The sequence below is a fragment of the Chaetura pelagica genome, unplaced genomic scaffold (genome assembly GCF_000747805.2).
Source record: "Chaetura pelagica isolate M959 unplaced genomic scaffold, ChaPel_1.0 scaffold116, whole genome shotgun sequence".
Lineage (NCBI taxonomy): Eukaryota > Metazoa > Chordata > Aves > Apodiformes > Apodidae > Chaetura > Chaetura pelagica.
In genome coordinates, this window is record NW_009953655.1 from 766,342 (window position 1) to 779,355 (window position 13,014).

Here is a 13,014-nt window from a genome sequence, read left to right on the forward strand (position 1 = left end):
AATACAAATCTGCTGTCCCAAATTACATTTGTCTTCTTCCATAAACTAGAAGTCGGCAAAGATTTACAGGAAGGTAACTTTCCTTCTTGTTGTTTTAACTCATTTATCTTCCCTCCGAATTTCAAAAGAAAAGCAGAAGAAAAACCCACTAGTTTGGTAGAATTTATTAGGTTGCTATGGCATAATGGCTTCTGCTTTTGGGCTGCTGAAATGTCCATGAATACTCCAAGGGTCCTTTGAAACATACCCTAGCCTTTATGAAAAGGATAATGTGCTGGTGCAGAAATAGAACACAAAATCTTATTATGCTTGATGTGACTAATTTATTACATAAATTCTGCACTCCTGATCTGATATTCCACCATTTGCCGTGTGAGATCATAGCACACACCGAAAGTGAGATGGCTTGTTACTAAATAATTGTGACAAAAAAGAGGTTTGATATTCATATATTTAGTTACTACCAGAAATTTTGATTATGCTTCCCTTTCTCTGCTTTTATTCCTGCACTCAAGGCAACAGACGAAAAGATGTCTCAAGGCCATCTGCAGAATTAGATTTGAGATTACAGTGTAAATAGGTAGATGTGCTACCAGTCAATTTAATTAGTTTTGAAATAGGTAAAATAAAACAAGCTCACAGCCCCATCAACTAAATCATATCCCAGAGGCGTGCTAATTTGTGCTATCATTTTTTTTTTTAATTCATCTGAGTTTTGCTATCAGCAAATCAAAAGCTGATTTTCCAACCTTAACACCAATTCTGATCTAAATCCTTTCTCATCTGAAGCCAGACACAAAATATATTTTTAAACACTGCTGCTCAATTTATACCCTGGCAATTAACGTTTCATCTGGCTGTTCCAGTTCTATTAATTATTCCTCCAAACTCTGTAAAAGCACAGGACAAATCCCTCAAGTTTTGCTTTTAAGTCAGAAAATTAAATTTTGGTGACTCTCTGCAAACTTTGAAGCTTCACTGAAGCCAGTCACTAGGAACTGTGGCCCATGCTTTGTAGAGGCTTAGTCTTGATTTTGCAAAGTGCTTTTTGTGTAATCAGTCAATTAAAGCTGTAACCGGTGATCCATATCAGCAGCTGATAGTGAAGTGCAGGGTTGGTACGCTTGGAATCCAGGTTTCAGTCTTTCTGGTTAGGTAGCAATTCTCAAACAGCACCAGTGCTGTAGATGTTACATTGTTTTCTTCAATTTCTTAGCTACAAACCCATGCAGTCAACACTATATTAATGTAAAAAGTTCAACAGAGTGTTTCATTTAATATTTCCACCTACACTTGAACTGTTAGGAATTCCTTCCCAATAGTTCCCTCTAACATCATCTGGAAGTGGAAAGAAATGCACTGATACAATTATGCTCAGTTAATGACAAGCAAATCTTGCCAGTACAGCTCAAAATGTATTTGTTTAAACTCTGAAATGGTTATTTTGTTACTAGTTAGACTGTTTTATCTCTTTGAACCGGGACAACTTTTAAAAGAATATTAAGGCATAGTCAGTTTTGAGTTAGTGGGCATTTATTTAGAAAGTACATATTTTACAAGACACTTTAATAGCTGCAGTTCCGTATGAAAGAGTAATGGGAAAAAACCTTCAGAGGTTAGTGTTATCTTATAATTTCCTTTTTCAATGACCTCTTTAGATCATGCATGCTGAGATCTTTGTTGGTATAAAATACTTACACAGTCACTGACAATAAATGTTGCATGCAAATACATTCTCCAGCTCTTACAATGCCATTATAGTCTTATTTGCAGTTGATAGTGACTGGTATTGCTTTTAAATACTTAAATGTGCTGAAAGTCAATGGAAGTGGATTTGGATTAAATATTCCTAATTAATCTCTGGGTGTAGTTTAGCATAATAATGAGTTTAATAACAGAGGAGTCATCACCGTCTGAGTGGTTGTGAGCATGTCATGAGGAACCATGCACCAGGCTGAAGCAACTTCCACCTTGGATAAATCCCTGAGGGTAAGATCAGGAAGAGCAGGAAGCAGTGTGGATACAATATTTGGCAATATTTGGTCTGGGACTTGGGCATGGCTCCCTAAAATATCTGTGTTCACCTATTTGCCCATAGGCACCAGGACTTGGGCACAGGGATGTTCATGGCTCAGTTCATGCTGTTACACATGGAGCCCTGAGGAGGGAGGTCACAGCTCCAGGGTAGATGTATAGCTGGGCAGCTCCTGGTCTGGGCATGGGGGAGGATGAACCCTCTGAAAATGTGGCTGTTCAGAAGGAAAATGGCACCAGGAGGGAGATGTGCCTGAAACTTGGCTGTTTACAGAAGCCAAGCACCTGTGTGAGTGGTGGGGGGTAACATATGTGAGCCCTGCTCTGTGTGTGTCTGTGTCCCATGTGCATTGGATTAGTGTGAATTTTGTTATTTTTATTTTTTTTCCTCAAGTTCAGTCTGTTTTGCCCAGGACCTTAATCAGTGAAGAACTCTCCTTGTCCTTTGTCTCGACCTACAAGCTTCTAGTTGGGTTTATCCTCCCCATCCCAGGGTGTGTGTGTGGGGAGAGCTGTGAGTGACCACGGGGCTGGTTCTTTGTTGTCATGTTATGCCCAAACCACAACATGCATAGGTGGCCTGGGGCACTTTTTGGCATTTTAAGAACACAAGTATTTGAGCAACTCAAATGGGATGGAGTTTGAACTGTTTCTTCAAAGACTGGAGAGAGAGAAACAAAACAAAACAACTTACTCTTTTTGAAGTATGGCTGTAGAAGAAAAGGTGGTTGGTTTTCCATTGCTATGCCTCTTCCAAAAATGTGACAGAAATTAAAATGGCAGTGAGGAAAAGTAGTCCTCCCCAGAAGTGCTTATACCCATAGGAACTTCCTTATGTTGTTTGCTTGCCTGTCCCTAGGGACCTGGTTTGATTCAGGTAGGAAGGGCATGGGCATGTGAGGACACTTATCCTGGGCCCATATCCATAATCTCCTGCTCTCCTGGAACCTACTGGATCCCAAAAGAGTTTTGAACCCATTACTCTGATCTGAGCAAGGGACTTGATCAACTGTGGCTTAAGAAGAAATATTGCACCCTCCTGTGGCAATTACTCTTCAAAAAGAAAATAGCTGGGACTGTATTAAGCACAGGCTCTAATGCTATCGGCATGTATCACCCATGCGCAAGCTCCAGAGGAGGTTGATTATCAGAGGGATGAAGGTGCCTCTTTGCTTAAGCAAAAAAATTGCCACTGGAGTGCTGGGGCAATGCAGGCAACACACCAAAGACCCTGCAAGGTCAGGCAGGGAGGCCTGCAGTGAGTTTGGAGGCAACCGTTCAGCTGTGTGGAGCCACTCTGGATCCCAAAGTCCATGTCCAGCCAGCTTTGAGAGCCTACATCCTTTTTTTGGACTTGGCTCTTTGTCAAAACCATGGAGTACAGTGCCTGCATGGACTTCAAAGGAAGGACACCAAGTGTGATTTGGCCCAGACCATTCTGACCATTTATTGCTAGCATCTTTCTCAGATACTGCTGCCAAGGGTTAAAATGTTTACATGCCCCCTGATTTTAAATGGACTGGGTTGCATGTCAAATGCCAATGAGAGAGACAGCTGGAGTATCTAAACCAAGAGCTTTGATCTTGGTATCTGTAAAAAAAGAGGTCATTTGGTCTCCCCAGGAAGCACAGACATTTAGAAGGTCCCTGTACAACTCATGCAAGTATTTTATTAACAACAATTTCTATTTGCATTTACGTAGGCTGTATTACTACTTACTAAATGCATCCCATATATACATGTATATGCATATATATGTATGAATATTGGTATGTTTTCATATATAAAAGTATGTTTTTTATATATATACACACAGAAATGTACATACGAAGTTGTATGCTTGTGTGATTATCTGTGTGCTTTCTCACGTCCAGTATTTGTATACAGACATACTAATCTATCTAACTTACTTGCAAAAAAATTATGCCAATAATGTAAGCATTGTGCTTTATCTTTAAGTCAGTGTTTGCAGCAAGAACCATACGTGAATCTTTGAGTAACACTGTAATTGTAATAAGGGCACGAGCCATTTTCAAGAAGATACAGGCATGAGAACACAGACTTCATTGTGCTGTAATCGTGTCTGACATTGATTCAGAAGAGAGGAATTCTAAAATACAATATTGCACAGGGGAAATAGTTCTATTCTTCTAGCAGAGGATTTTGGGGTTAGTTCACAATGCAATTAAAATAGCCACCAGATGTTTATGACTTCAGGCAGCAGTTAACTTTAGTGTCCCTGATCGCTGTCCTTTGCTTCTTTGTCAGAATAAGTAAGTAATTTTTTTTTGTGCTGGATGAAAAAAAAAATATCTAGATTTTTAAACACACCGGGGGTGGTGGTATGTATTTCCATTTGGCAGTGTTCATGTTGTTCTGTGACAGGCTTGTAAGAAATTATAAAGTTAAAATAAAATTGCTCTCCAGGATGAAATAAACACATTTACTTAAATGTGAGATGGAGTGTACAGAGTATCTAATAAATATAGAAATATACCCTTTTTTTTTTCCTATTGAATAATAGGATTATTAGTATGCAATTTATTTTTAAAGACACATTTAGAGAAAGCCTGCTGTTCTCCTATTCTGGTAATTTTCTTTAGAATCTATTATTCTTATTTTTTTCGGGGCTATTAATTTTGAGGCCACATTATATTCAAATCATCTTTGCTTATCAGGCTCAATAAGCAAAAATAGTTTGTGTTTCACCACCCAAAAGGAGGCTAATTAGTTTAGCTGCACACTAACATTTTGAGAGAGAAACTAGTGGAGCTCTGCAGAACAGATAAGCCAAATGAGGTGCAAAAAGTTACAGTGAGTTTCTCAGCACCTTTCATAAAGCAGTAGAGGGGGGAAAACAGAACCACTCAGGTGTCCTAAATTTAAAATACTGTATTTCAGCTACTGAGTCATGTATGAAATGGTGTGTTGGCAAAGTAACGGGTAATTTAAGTATAAGGTTATGAAGTATCACAGATAATGTTGAAATACGTGAGAGAAATTTGTATACACGGGTATGTAGCAGTTTTAAATAGCTAAAGGACAGTGTGGTGTTCAGGAACAAAATCCTGGCATTAAAAGAAAATATCACACAGTGGAAAGAAAAGAAGAGATAGCAAGAGAATTGCTATTATTTGGCTGGGTGTATAAAATCTACAAAGATCTATGTTAACACACAGAAACAGGCATTTTCTCACCAAAACCTGGCAGTGTCATGGCTCTGTGCTAACAGGGAGTCCTCCAAGCATTTATGAAACAAATAAACAAAAGGACTTGAATTTGTATGGCTCTGCCAAGCCCCAGTTATTCCAAGATATGGTGCTCAGCTCTTTGGGGCACCCAGATGTGATCCCTAGAGCATAGAGCCACCCAGATTACAGCTCCTCTTGGAAAAAACAAAAAAATCTTGCAAAAGTGCAGTCAGTTTGTTCTGGCCATTATGCACCAACCTGTCCGTAACTCTTCGATGTCAGAAGTGAAGCAATTGGGTTGCCCCCAAACTCTGCCCCCTCCCAGCTTTCCCAGACACTTGTCAAAATCTGAAAGCTGCTGCAAAGGGTTTCAACTAGGACAAACAGGCATTTTTCCCACTGAAATGTTGCTGCTTTCCCTGTTCTCATCTTGCTGTGCTTCTGATTGCACCCGTTCATGCTAGGAGCTGCAGCTCTGGGGGTGCTCATCAGCTCCAGCCACAGGGGCCCTTGAATACAAGGGGTTCTGCAGCAGCGCCCACAAACTGCTGTGGCACAGCAAAAGCTTAGACTCCATCCAAAACACACTCATCATTAATTTCTCAGTGCCTCTATGATTGCAATGATTCACATTAGTGCCAAAGGTGAGGAGAAAATGTTTTATTTTCTCGTTCAAATTCAGGACAGTGCAGTTTTAGGATGCACAACCAGCAGTGGGATTTGTGCTGGCTTTGCTAGTAGCGTTGCCCTGGAAAATTTACAGTTCACCCCTGCTGCCAGACTACAAGGAGGACTGAGTGGAAAGGATAGCAATAGAATAAATAGTTAATCTCACAACAACCAGAACATTTTTGCAGAATATGAGCAAGCCACATTTACAGGATATGACACCAAAACTGAGACCTGCAGGTCAAGAGTAAGTCGCACTTTTATCTCACGGTGGGCTGTCTGAGTTAGTGGAAGGACTTAATTTACTGTGTCCCTAATCCTGGAAACTCAGTTTAAACACAGCAATGTCACTCCTGAGTGTGCAGGTATCCCACAGTATTATTTACAAAAAACTGTTTTGTTTCGGTTTTTAAACCTGGTTTAGTACTGCTTCTTGATAAAAGGATGCAGGGTACTGTGGAAACACATCGTACCACAAATCTCTGCCCCAAACTGCTTTTCAGCCTAATGTATACAAATTTGCCTCAGCTGTCCTCTTTTCTCCCTCACCCAACAATCAAAATTTGTGATGCTTTATTTTTAATCTGTGATAATCTAAAACCGGTGTAAATCAATTTAACAGCATCTTCCAGTCCATTCTGAGAAACTGTCCCGTTCTTATCACTATATATTTTTCAATGAATAATCACCCAGTGCATGTATCCTTCTTCCACAGCTAGGAAGAAGTACAATAGTTCCCTTGTTGTATTTTTTATTCATTTCCAGCATGAATTGCTTTTTTGTGATTGAGAGAGAATTACGTTACTTGATTAAAAGCTACTATTTCCTTCTGTCACTCTCTCAGTTTATCTTACCCATGCTGAAGGAGTTCCTTATTTTTTTATTGTGAGAAGTTAAATAATAACACCTGAGTTCACAGTCTGAGGTTGTTCACTACATAATGTGTTTTATCATGTCCTTCCTCCTCTCTGACCCCTTTTGGCCTGTGCTTTTCAGCCTCACTTCAGATTTAAGGTCTGAATCTTGCAGACACTTACCCACTCAGGTATTCCCACTTGGTCAATGGGACTGTTCAGATGTGCAAAAGTAACTCAAGGACTTGAGCATTTAGAGGACTAGGACATGAAGCAGCAGTGATTTGAGTCTATATCAATCAAACAGGCTCCAGAGAAGCTTTTCTGAGCCACAATGATTTCAACGTGCTAAAATGCACTAAATGCAAGGCAGATGTGTGCTGATTAGGAAATCACGTTGGCTACAAGATAAGAAAACTCTGGTAACTTCTGAACCTCCCTTTGATGTTCTCCATGCAAAGTTGCATGACTGGTAACAGGGTCACCTCATGTAAAATAATAAATAAGCAGGGAGGCAGAATGCAATTAGGCACCATTCAGAAAGGGTTTGAATAAAGCCCAGTTTCAGGCTGCTGGAGCTGTTTGTGTAACAGCCTCCCTGTTGCCCAGAAACAGCACATGGGACTACTGAGTGTCTGCAGAAACTCAGATCTGGTTTGTTTGACTTGGAAGTGCAGTAAAACTGACTTTTAAATGTTGCTTCAACTTTGAGTCAGTGATTACCCTTGTAGTTTTACAAGCCGTGCCTGGAAATGGGATGTTAATTGTTGTTAATGAGGCTGTTCACCTGAGTAAGCTCGGCAGGGCAGAACTCACAGAACATAATTGCTCTGTCTCTCCTCCAGAGTCCCCCCTGCTGACCATGTTATCTCTCACATTTTAGAGCAACAGCACCAAATCAGCTCCTTCAGACTTCAGTTTTCTTTGCAGTCCAGGACAGTAGCCAACTTCTACTCCTCTCTCATCCCCACTCCCATGTGGTTTGTAGAGCGGAGCACTGCCAAGGTTCTACTCTTGCTGATGTCTTTGGCACTGGGAGAGGACACCGGTGGGTATGGGGTTACAGGATTCTGAATAGGGAAAGGAGAGTTTTTGTACTGAAAAGCTGAAGCTCTATGTACCTGTGTAGTTTAATTTGTGGTCTGGCTGCAAGTGATGGTGTACCAAGCTGCTTTAGCCTGATGGCATTTTTTGTGTAGTGACAATTTTTGTTTCATTGGCTCCAATTAAATTTTCCTAGACCTTCCTTCTGCCACCATAGCTCAGGACCAGTTATTCTTGCAGTTCTCTTTAACCCATCCACTGTGTGGGTGAGGTATCATTGTAGCTCCCTTTGGGTCCTATCAGTAAAGACAAAAAGAACTATATACCTGTTTGAAGCAAAGATGAAGCCTCAGCAGTCTGAAATACAGAGAAGCTTTGTGTTCTGCTGTTGTGGGTGACACCTGCCTGAACATGTGCTCTAGTTTTATTCATATGGGGAAAAAACCACCATGTTGGGACCTGAGTTTTTCGCTTGGTGTCTTAGCTGACTGCTCCATTCATCTGTTTGTAGCTCACCAGACTTCTTGTGCAAAGTATAAAGTTGTAATTAATACTCCCCAAATGACTCCATCTGGCTACATAAGTCAAGACATGGCCACATGATGCCAAGAGTTCCTCAAACTCATCCTTTACTCAACAGGCCATGTAACGGATGGGTCTTTCAACAAACAGCAAATGTCACTGGGGCTTGGTTGTTTTGGGCCAAGAGGGACTAATGGGCTCAGAAGGGCTAACGAGCTTGGAGACAAGAGTCCTCTTGGAAAATTCCCTATGAACAGCTGCTCAGCCAGGAGGGCAATCAGCTCCAGAGATCAAAGCTGGCAGGACATCACATGAGGAGGTGGGCAGTGATTCAGCTAATCATTTTTGTGGTCATCAGCCTCTACAGAGGACCTCTGCCCATACTGCCTGTGCCCTGGGAAACAATCCAGTCAGACAATGTTGCATTCCCTGCCCCAAGATATTCTTCTAGTGTTATTTTAGATCAAAGTTTTCAGCCCAGGCACAGTGTCCTAATGTCTATGTGTTTCCAGACTCATTTCTGCAAGAAATCAAAGTTTGTCTGATACACAGTCAGGTCTGCCCATGCTCATGGAGCCTTGTGTTCTCAGGTCCAACATGTTAATCTCACTGGTGGAACAGTATTTCAGCTCAGTCAATCCTCCAGAGCAGGAGAATGAGGTGTCTTTCCACTGATCACAGCTTCACTGTGCTGCTCCTACCTTTTGGGGTGGGATTCACCTCTTTCATCTGTAGCTTTTCCTGCCTGGCTGAGCTAGTGCTCAGCACTGTTGGATGGGATGCCAGGACCTGCTTCCAGGCTAACCAAGGTTTGCAGCCAGCATCCACGCTGGGACAAGGATGTGCTCCTCCCTTTGGCCACATTCAAACAACCCTGAATTATAAAAACAAAAAAAACAACAAAAAAAAAAACACAACTGGGGGAAAAAAACTCAAACTCAAACCCTCATGATTTACAGTGAAGAAAGATCACATTGCAGGTTATTAATGCTGCTAGTTAAAATCACCTCCGTTTTACTTCTCTTCACGCAGGTAACTGTGCTGCTCAGAATTTGTTACCTCAGTGCCCAGAAATAATGACCTTAGACAGACACAGGCTCATTGTCAAACGGCCTCTCTTTAGTTCATTTGACTTGGTCTTGGCAAAAAAAACCCCAAACAGTTGAAAGTCACCTTTATCTTATGTCACTGTTGCTATAAAAGTGCATGTTCTGTACCATTCCCAGCCCATGTTTTAAAGCTTTAAAAATGTTCTTTCTCATTACTGTGCTACTGTTGGACTCACAGCAAAATCAACTAAAGTGGGATTTCAGTTTCTAATTGACAGGGTCCTGTTTTGTAAGGAAAACCTGGTAGAGTTAAAAAATAATGTCACTTTTATTTAACAGTACATTTTTCAAAGAGACAAGATGTGTACTCATTTTCAAATCACAGTTGCAGTAGTGGTTACTCATATTATTAGTCACACTGAAATTAGTTTTTGCCAACTGAATAATTCCCATTTTAAATTGCAACTCGAATGTCTGAGCATTTATTTTTTTTCATTCTGATCAAGATGATTGTTATTATTAAATTCAAAAGAATGAATCTTTTGAATCTTGGATGACAAAAACTGTTCTCCAGTACAAAATAATACAAGAACTGTTCTTGCTTATGAACAGATTTTATTCCAGCAGTCATACCGAATCTATTTCTCCTGTCTTTATCAGGACAAAAGTCTAGAAGCAACTCTAAAAGTTATAATGTCTGCTCCTGAGAATAGAAATCTTTGCTCTACAGAAGTTTTATATATTAGACTGGAATTCTTTTAACTTACAGTTATTTAATTATCTTGCAATTAGGGAATAGCTTCTCAAGTGTGTTTTTTAAAGACACACCGGTGATTGAATTATAGATTTTGTATTTATTTAGATAAATAAACAATAAAGACAATATTTAGAATGGGCTATGTAAAAATGGTCACAGCAAAGGTTCACATATTGATCTGTTGAATGCAGTGGTTGTTTTGTGCCTTGTGTGCTGACTTTACCCCTTTGGAAGATAAAAGATATTTTAGGGTTCTTATAAATGTGAGTCTGCTCTGATTTAATATTTATTAGACAAAAATTTAAAAGTTACAGGTAGAATTGATCTGATACTGGATATTTTATTGTTTACATGACTTATAATAAGCAGGAAAAAAAATTAAATGCACCAGTTTTATACAGTCTTATGTTAATTGCCAGAAAGGGGACATTGCAAACTGTTTTTTAGGGTCTTATAAAATGTGAGTCTGCTCTGATTTAATATTTATTAGACAAAAATTTAAAAGTTACAGGTAGAATTGATCTGATACTGGATATTTTATTGTTTACATGACTTATAATAAGCAGGAAAAAAAATTAAATGCACCAGTTTTATACAGTCTTATGTTAATTGCCAGAAAGGGGACATTGCAAACTGTATACAGTTTATTTCTGCATGTAATTTATCATAATATATAAAATACATAAGTTATGTGATGGCATTATGTAAATATATTATAATTAACAATTATTAATGTAGAATGTTTAAAATTAAGTTAACAATATTTGTACATTTGTTTCAATATTTTTTTCAAAAACATTACTGAAATACTATTATGAGTACAATAATAAAATATTATAATCATATCTATTATATATATAAAATAATGTAACTATATAATTATATTTGCATTAGATATTATTGTTCAAAATACTTTTTAACATATATTGTTCTTATTATTAGTGTCCTCTTCAACACTAGAGAATAAGTTAATTTTTTTAATGACCTAAGCTTATTACATGCTTTTATGTCTAGGTCAAATAGAATTAATTTTTTCCCCATAAGGTTCTATTATTCTAGGAAGGAATATTTCTTTATTTTCTGACATAAGGTCACCTTTGCTGAATGTATGCAAGGTTTTACAAGAGCTGGCATAGTCTGATGTTACATGTTGTGGACATTTCTTGGGATTTGTACTGAAGCAAAATACATTCTACACAGCCCTAACATTTTTCAGATTTTTTTTTTATGTTTATTGCAAATTATTTTCATGTAATGGAACTGTACACACACACTTTTGAATTCTTTCACACTGACACAGACAGAGAAAATTTTAACAGAAGACAAAACAAATCTGGAGAGGTTAATTTAAAAATCAACAGCATCGTGCTCTGTTTTCTTTTACACTGCCTGTGTAACTTTAAAAAAGTCAGAAGATATTTTTAAAATAGTGATAAATGATGTTACCTACCTCTGGACCAATGAAAACTATTATGCACAGAGCTTTTACTTTCTTTCCACACACACAAATTCCGCCCCCCCCTCCACCCCCCGAAGTCTGTTAGTTTCTTTTTAAATTTTGGTGCACTACTTCATCACTAAATTCAGTAATATTACAAGTTTTCCCTTCTGAAAAAAATCCCCATCCTTCATACTGAAGATATAATTCAAGATCCACTACCTTCAGTCTCTCTTTTCTAAGCGGTTTCATAAATCCAGCATATCCAGCTGTTAACAAGAATTACAAAGTCCTTTGGCTCCTCTTTGTTGAGCCCAAAGGCCAGAGATCACCTTAAAAAAAAATAAATCCTAAAAAATAAAACTTTGAGTAGAAACAACCATCAAAGCTTTTGGTTAAATAATGGCCTTGAGTCTATAGAGGAAGAGAAACACTGGCTTTGTCTTTCCTCTTTGAGGTCAGTAGCAATCATGGGAGTGTTCATGTTTGTGCAGTGTTCCCATTTCCAGCACTCTGGACCACTCTGCCTGGGTTTTGTCCGATATTATCATTTTAAGCTTGACCAGTGTAAGGTAAAGATCAATGCAAATAAATTCAAGGGCAAAAGTATGGGGCAGTGACATGTCTGCAAAACAAAAAATAAGACTCTACAACAGCTGTGTGGTATCAGTTTTGCTCGATGCTGCAAAGACCTGGGGCATTACGCAAGCTGACAAGAAAAGATTTGATGCATTTGATAGCAGGTGTTTAGGAGGGATCAGTAATGTCAAATGGCATCTCCATGTTGGGAACAGTGAGTTTCAGGAGAGAACAAGAAAGGAGGAGATTAGGGACTTCCTAAGAAGGAAGCAACTTTGATGGTCTGACCACCTGGTGAGCGTGGAGCAAGGCTGGATGGTAGGAGAAGGATTTCCTTCTTGTGAGCTGAATTTCCTTCTCCTGGCTTTCCAGACCATCCTGATACTCATTGTTAACATATATTGTTCTTATTATTAGTGTCCTCTTCAACACTAGAGAATAAGTTAATTTTTTTAATGACCTAAGCTTATTACATGCTTTTATGTCTAGGTCAAATAGAATTAATTTTTTCCCCATAAGGTTCTATTATTCTAGGAAGGAATATTTCTTTATTTTCTGACATAAGGTCACCTTTGCTGAATGTATGCAAGGTTTTACAAGAGCTGGCATAGTCTGATGTTACATGTTGTGGACATTTCTTGGGATTTGTACTGAAGCAAAATACATTCTACACAGCCCTAACATTTTTCAGATTTTTTTTTTATGTTTATTGCAAATTATTTTCATGTAATGGAACTGTACACACACACTTTTGAATTCTTTCACACTGACACAGACAGAGAAAATTTTAACAGAAGACAAAACAAATCTGGAGAGGTTAATTTAAAAATCAACAGCATCGTGCTCTGTTTTCTTTTACACTGCCTGTGTAACTTTA